Source organism: Neolamprologus multifasciatus, chromosome 10, assembly GCF_963576455.1.
Source record: "Neolamprologus multifasciatus chromosome 10, fNeoMul1.2, whole genome shotgun sequence".
Taxonomy (NCBI): Eukaryota; Metazoa; Chordata; class Actinopteri; order Cichliformes; family Cichlidae; genus Neolamprologus; species Neolamprologus multifasciatus.
This window is the reverse complement of record NC_140448.1, coordinates 21,092,569-21,100,900: the sequence shown is the minus strand read 5'-3', so window position 1 is coordinate 21,100,900 and position 8,332 is coordinate 21,092,569.

Genomic DNA, 8,332 nt, shown 5'->3' with positions numbered 1-8,332 from the left:
CACAAACAATTGTAACTTCGGATTATAATGTTATTTCGTTTAAGTGGAAGCAGGGAGTTTTTGTTGAGTTTACTTGTACCATATGTTTGAACTATATACAACAAGTTACTGTCATGCAGTATTTCTTTTTTGAGCTTTTCTCATTCAAAAGCACTGGTGTGTCTGTTGTTCTCTGGTAGCCTTGAATTTTTTGTTTTGGGAGGGGTTTTGTTTTGTTTTGGTTTTTTTTACTTAAAAGTGAATGCTGGTGCAACAAATCACCTTTTTGGGTGTTGCTGTTGTTGCCACGTCACCAAAAAGAAGGAAAAATTTAAAAAAATAAAATGACTTATAGCTGAAAAAATTTTTTTTTTGTCTTGAACACAGTAGTTATTGCATATCCTACATCCAGTTTTCAGAAAGAAAATAAGGTTTATTTTAAATGTAGTTTTGCAAACACTCTACAAACATCCTACAACCTTGCACAATACACTGCTCCAAAAAATTAAACACTTTTTAAGCAGAATATAACCTCAAGCCATTTAAACTTCTTGAATATTGATATGGTCAGTTAAGTAGGAGAGGGCTGCTAGTTTTTGACTGACCCGTAGAAGTGGCCGAGGTAGTCCAACTCTACCAGGATGGCACATCAGTTGTCACTGCCAGGTTTGCTGTATATCCTAGAACAGAAGGCCATTCTTAACTAATCAACAGGACCGGTATCCGCTCTGTTGAGCAAGGAAGAACAGGATGAGCACTGCCACATCCCTACAAAGTGACCTTCAGCAGTCCACTGATACAGTCAAAAACATGCTTTGTGAGGAGGGCCTGGCCTCCTCTAGTGGGCCATGCGCTTACTACACCATTATACCACCAGCAGGCTAAAACAATACGAGGCAGGATGGATCCATGCTTTCATATTTTTTACACCAAATTTAGGCTGTCTGGACATTCTCCTTTGACCTCTAGTGTTAACAAGGCATTTTCTTACAGAGAACTGCTGTTCATTGGATATTTTTTTTCTTGTGTAACAGGGTCATAAATCACATTGTTATAATTACACAAAATGTGTCCTAAACCCCCAAACTGTTCCTTTTATACCTGACTTTTAGGACCTCTAAGCCTGTAGTTATGTTCATTATCAGTTAGAGCCCCTCCTCATTCTTTTCTTCTTCTTCTTTGATGCAACCCTATAAATACAATACCCCTTTTGCCTCTCCCCTTTTCTACAATTCCCCTGTGGGAGAGGTGGGTGTCATTTCTTTCCCAACACTGTAAAACGCTCATATAATGCATATTTAGCCACCTGGATGTTTCTGATTGTGATTTTAGTTCAGTTATTGTCATTATTAAGCCTGTTTTTTGTTAGATGTTATCAGTGTTGGGGAGTAACGGAATACATGTACCGCCGTTACGTATTTAAAATACATAATATGAGTAACTGTATTCCGTTACAGTTACCGTTTAAAAAGGTGGTATTTAGAATACAGTTACTTTGTTGAAATAAATGGATTACACGGGGATACTTCCCTGTTTCATATTGTCGCGGGTCAGGCCTGTTTGGGTTTTGTTTGACAGCTACGTTCTGTCGTTCCAGGTGGCAGCGTTACAGTTGCCATGGTTACAGGGTGACGCTCTCGCTCTGTGTGTTTCCTGGGTGAGAGAGGCCTTTTTGTTGTTGTTGTGCTAAGCTAATAGGCAGAATGCTACCGGTATAGCTCTAAAGAATGTAGCATCATAGGCAGTGTAGTCCGTGCTGCAGGGAGAATGGACTGCCATACACGTTATGTGTCTGTGAGCGAGGGAGGGAGAAAAACGAAAAGTACGAGCTGTCATCGAGCAAAAACGGGAGCTGGAAGCATATAAATATAATAATAACCACTGCAGCCAAGAAGAGTGCCTGACGAGCCCAGTTGTAAGTAAGCTACAGTGTTCGTGTTTTCCTCCAAAAACAATAAGTTCAGTTGGAGCAGCCTTTCAACGCCTCTCTCTGTCTCTCGCTAGCAAAGTTGACCCAGACAACAAAATAAAGCTAGTTTTCGGCTACGAGCCCGACACAGAACCCACTGTATTAGCCAGAAGTCCCTTTACTACGGTTCGGAGCCGCGGACTTTCAGTAACAGTAATAAATCACACAGCAATAGTACATTCACCTAGTTGTAAACAGCATGATAATATATTAAGTAATCCAAAGTTTTCAGAATACGTTACTCTCATTGAGTAACGTAACGGAATACGTTACAGAATACATTTTGGTGCATGTATTCTGTATTCTGTAATGGAATACATTTTAAAAGTAACCTTCCCAACACTGGATGTTATAAGTGTGTAGTATGTGTGTATCATAAATGTGTTTTAGGCGCCATAAATGACCGCGGTAAAGTGAGCCGTCATTTGTGAGCCGCGGTCAAGCCGGCCGCCTCTTATCCGCCGCATAAATTTCCTTGCGCTTTTACACCAGTCTTTACGGTAGCGCCTTTTCGCTTTATATCCCGATTGAGAGCCTAGACCCGCGCACACGCGCGCGCACACATTACGATGGAACAGCCCAATACAGTCAATACAATTATGTCTATTACAAAAATTCATTAAAAATCATCCTTAGTAGTTGAGGTCCAACTTTCAACAGATTCCTTCTCTGGGACACCTACTGTACCTGTGTGCCAAGTTTCATCCAGATTTACTGTAGAATTCCTCAGAAATTAAAGGAAACTAATATTCAATGCAATACAGTCAATACACTACAATTATGTCAAATTTCAAAAATTCATTAAAAATCATCCTTAGTAGTTGAGGTCCAACTTTCAACAGATTCCTTCTCTGGGAAGCCTACTGTACCTGTGTGCCAAGTTTCATCCAGATTTACTGTAAAATTCCTCAGAAATTAAAGGACATGTATATTCAATGCAATACAGTCAATACACTACAATTATGTCTATTACAAAAATTCATTAAAAATCATCCTTAGTAGTTGAGGTCCAACTTTCAACACATCCCTCCTCTGGGACACCTACTGTACCTGTGTGCCAAGTTTCATCCAGATTTACTGTAGAATTCCTCAGAAATTAAAGGAAACTTATATTCAATGCAATACAGTCAATACACTACAATTATGTCAAATTTCAAAAATTCATTAAAAATCATCCTTAGTAGTTGAGGTCCAACTTTCAACACATTCCTTGTCTGGGACACCTACTGTACCTGTGTGCCAAGTTTCATCCAGATTTACTGTAAAAGTACTCAGAAATTAAAGGACATTTATATTCAATGCAATACAGTCAATACACTACAATTATGTCAAATTTCAAAGATTCATTAAAAATCATCCTTAGTAGTTGAGGTCCAACTTTCAACACATCCCTCCTCTGGGACACCTACTGTACCTGTGTGCCAAGTTTCATCCAGATTTACTGTAGAATTCCTCAGAAATTAAAGGAAACTTATATTCAATGCAATACAGTCAATACACTACAATTATGTCAAATTTCAAAATTCATTAAAAATCATCCTTAGTAGTTGAGGTCCAACTTTCAACAGATTCCTTCTCTGGGAAGCCTACTGTACCTGTGTGCCAAGTTTCATCCAGATTTACTGTAAAATTCCTCAGAAATTAAAGGACATTTATATTCAATGCAATACAGTCAATACACTACAATTATGTCAAATTTCAAAAATTCATTAAAAATCATCCTTAGTAGTTGAGGTCCAACTTTCAACACATTCCTTCTCTGGGATACCTACTGTGCCTGTGTGCCAAGTTTCATCCAGATTTACTGTAAAATTCCTCAGAAATTAAAGGACATTTATATTCAATGCAATACAGTCAATACACTACAATTATGTCAAATTTCAAAAATTCATTAAAAATCATCCTTAGTAGTTGAGGTCCAACTTTCAACAGATTCCTTCTCTGGGAAGCCTACTGTACCTGTGTGCCAAGTTTCATCCAGATTTACTGTAGAATTCCTCAGAAATTAAAGGAAACTTATATTCAATGCAATACAGTCAATACACTACAATTATGTCAAATTTCAAAAATTCATTAAAAATCATCCTTAGTAGTTGAGGTCCAACTTTCAACACATTCCTTCTCTGGGATACCTACTGTGCCTGTGTGCCAAGTTTCATCCAGATTTACTGTAAAATTCCTCAGAAATTAAAGGACATTTATATTCAATGCAATACAGTCAATACACTACAATTATGTCAAATTTCAAAAATTCATTAAAAATCATCCTTAGTAGTTGAGGTCCAACTTTCAACAGATTCCTTCTCTGGGAAGCCTACTGTACCTGTGTGCCAAGTTTCATCCAGATTTACTGTAGAATTCCTCAGAAATTAAAGGAAACTTATATTCAATGCAATACAGTCAATACACTACAATTATGTCAAATTTCAAAGATTCATTAAAAATCATCCTTAGTAGTTGAGGTCCAACTTTCAACAGATTCCTTCTCTGGGAAGCCTACTGTACCTGTGTGCCAAGTTTAATCCAGATTTACTGTAAGATTCCTCAGAAATTAAAGGACATGTATATTGAATTCAATACACTTACTTAAATATTGCATCATATTCAAAAATTCATTAAAAATCATCCATAATAGTTGATGTCCAACTTTCAACACCGTCTTACTCTGGGCGACCTACGGTATCTCTGGGCCAAGTTACATCTCAATTCACTGTAATCTTTATCAAAAATTGAAAGAACAATTATATGTCAATGCTGGCTGTGTGCCTTTCAAAGTGACACTAAATAACAGAACTCAGGCACATCAGGGAATAATCCAAAAGGCGGATTTATTAAACAAAAACAACATACAAAATATCCCTAACCCATACTACATAACCTAAAAAGAAACAAAGGGACACTTAGAAGCACAAGAAAACAATACTATACTGAAAGGGCAAGAGACACAGCCCAAACATAATCCACAACTAAAACGCCAAAAGAACAAGTCATCCCACATAGCAGACGGGTGTTGCCTGGATCTGGTGTGAAGCCGGCACTGCTGGCTGACTTCTGGCATGGTAAGATGGCACTGTTTATGTGATGGCATGCTACATCTGGCCTGATTGGGTGAATGTGACATGTTGTATAGAGCACTTTGAGTAATATGGGTGAGTAAAAAGGCGCTATATAAGAATCAGTCCATTCACTGTCTGAACAGAGTTTTGTCATGACAGTTTATTTGATTGTCTTCACTGACTCGCTTTGAAATCCAGATTTTAATTTTGGAATATTAAGTGTACTTGTGGTTCCTATAGAATTTTAAGGTTGAACAGGAATCATCTCTCAGGCCTCTCTTCTGTGGATGCAGCTCACATCATTCTGTACAATACGATAATTTTTAATTCTACAACTGTTTATAACCTGCATATTTCACATTTGTGTATAGCTGTATATCTCATATTTCTGTATAGTTTTTTTAATTTCATATTCTGTATAGTTTTTCATGTTTATATCCTGTTCATAGCCTGTACATACTTATAGTTATAGCATATTCATAACATACCTTCATACCGTGTACATTATAACATACCATAATAGACCCATTTCTGTAATATACTTACATACCTATATTATTACTAATATATATTGTAATATATCTATATCATGGCTAAAGCACTTCTTGATGGATGCAAACTGCATTTCGTTGCCTTGTACCTGTGACATGTGCAATGACAATAAAGTTGAATTCTATTCTATTCTGTATTAATTCAGAAGACAAACACCCGTCTCTGCTTTTGAGATTAGCATTAAAACCCTCAGTTTTGACAAATAATACAGTTAGAGTGGATCAGGTGACCCTGAATCTTCCCTTATTTGTGCTGCAATAAGCCTAGGCTCTTGTGGGCTTCCCATCATGTATGAATTTTTTCCTTCTTTGCTCTTTCTGTGTTTATACACCTCTCTGCATTTAATCATTAGTTAGTATGTATCTCTTGCACAGTGTATATGTTGTTCTGTCTCCTTTTCATCAACCTCAGCCAGTCACAGTAGATGGCTGTCTCTCCTTGAGCCTGTTTCTGCCAGATGTCTCTACCTCTTCAAATGGAGTTTTTCCTTCCCACTCACACTAAATGTTAGCTCATATGGGGTACTTAAATTGTTGGGGCTTTCTTTGTATTATTGTTGTGTTTTTAACCAGCAACATAAAGTGTCTTTAGGTGACTGTTGTTGTGGTTTGGTGCTGTATAAATATAATATAATAGAATCGAATAGAATAATGTACTTCAGACCGGGAGATTGGCAAAATGTATAAATAGGATGGTGATTAGGGGAATTGGAGACAGCTGTGTAACACAGCAGGGATACATTGGGAATAAGAAGACAATGGAAGTAAGACTCAACACAAGAAAGAGACAAGAGGCCACCAAACTAAAACACAGACTAAGACACACGAGCTTGACACAGACAAAACCAGAAACAGACATGAAGACAAGACTGGCTTTAACACTAGAGTGTTTTCACAAGTGTTCCATCCACTTGTGGAATGCTTAAAAAGAACTACACTTAAAAGCAATATGGAACTGAAAACAAAAGAATACATAATGTAAACATATCATCAAATAATCCAGGACTCACAAACAATGATATGATGAACAGAACTATAAAGAACAAAACTGAGAAATGCTTGGTAAACTGACCAAGGACTATGTCATCATGTCAATTTTTTAATATCATAGTTAATGTGTCCTGATTTGTAGATAGTGCCACCTGACAATTACCAGGAAATCCAACTGGGTGACAAGCCAGAGTTGTTTGCCTACACACCCACTGACTAGAAAAAAGGTCCAGGACTCTTCAAGCTGGGATACAGGCATCAAAGACAAAGATGTAACCAGATAGAAAGTCATCAGGAAGGCATTGCCTGTTGTTGCTGCTGCTGTCAGACTTTTTAATTCATCCACTTGTGTCAGACACATATTGAACAGGAATAAACATGACTCACTGCACTCTCTCACTTTGTATGCCACAATGTTTGCTTAGACACCTGTATGCTTATATTGTTTATTATATCCCAGAAACATTAATGTTAAAACTTGTGTTCCTATGTCTATATATAAGTTTATTTTCATATCTCTATATTAATCTATTTATAGCTCCATTCCCTCACTTCATTTTATACAATTGCTTTGTTCCTGCATGAGAGCTATTTAAAATGGTTTCACACAAAGTGCCTCCAGATGAATACAGAGTAGTTTTGGACAGCAGAGGCTGGAGAATGGTATTGCTCTCTGTGTGAAAAATAACTACTTATTTGAAATGAAGATGAATGTATGTTGTCAAGGCAAAAAAAAGATTTTTCTTTTAAACAGTACATTGCATAATGAGAGTTGGCAGTTCGTCTTGTCACCGGAAAGTTGCTGGTTCGAGCCCCAGCTCCCACAGTCTCGGTCGTTGTGTCAGAAAAGCGGCAGAGCTACGCCAGAATGCTCTTTGTGGACTACAGCTCAGCCTTTAATGCAATCATCCCAGACATCCTCTGCTGACCTTCCACCACTCGCCCATTGAGAGCCTACTAACTTACTGCATCCCAGGATGGTACGGCAGCTGCACTAAGGCGGATAGCGAGTCAGTGAAGACAATCAAATATGCTGTCATGACAAAACTCTGTTCAGACAGTGAATGGACTGATTCTTATATAGCGCCTTTTTACTCACCCATATTACTCAAAGTGCTCTATACAACATGTCACATTCACCCAATCAGGCCAGATGTAGCATGCCATCACATAAACAGTGCTATCTTACCATGCCAGAAGTCAGCCAGCAGTGCCGGCTTCACACCAGATCCAGGCAACACCCGTCTGCTATGTGGGATGACTTGTTCTTTTGGCGTTTTAGTTGTGGATTATGTTTGGGCTGTGTCTCTTGCCCTTTCAGTATAGTATTGTTTTCTTGTGCTTCTAAGTGTCCCTTTGTTTCTTTTTAGGTTATGTAGTATGGGTTAGGGATATTTTGTATGTGTTTTTGTTTAATAAATCCGCCTTTTGGATTATTCCCTGATGTGCCTGAGTTCTGTTATTTAGTGTCACTTTGAAAGGCACACAGCCAGCATTGACATATAATTGTTCTTTCAATTTTTGATAAAGATTACAGTGAATTGAGATGTAACTTGGCCCAGAGATACCGTAGGTCGCCCAGAGTAAGACGGTGTTGAAAGTTGGACATCAACTATTATGGATGATTTTTAATGAATTTTTGAATATGATGCAATATTTAAGAAAGTGTATTGAATTCAATATACATGTCCTTTAATTTCTGAGGTATCTTACAGTAAATCTGGATGAAACTTGGCACACAGGTACAGTAGGCTTCCCAGAGAAGGAATCTGTTGAAAGTTGGACCT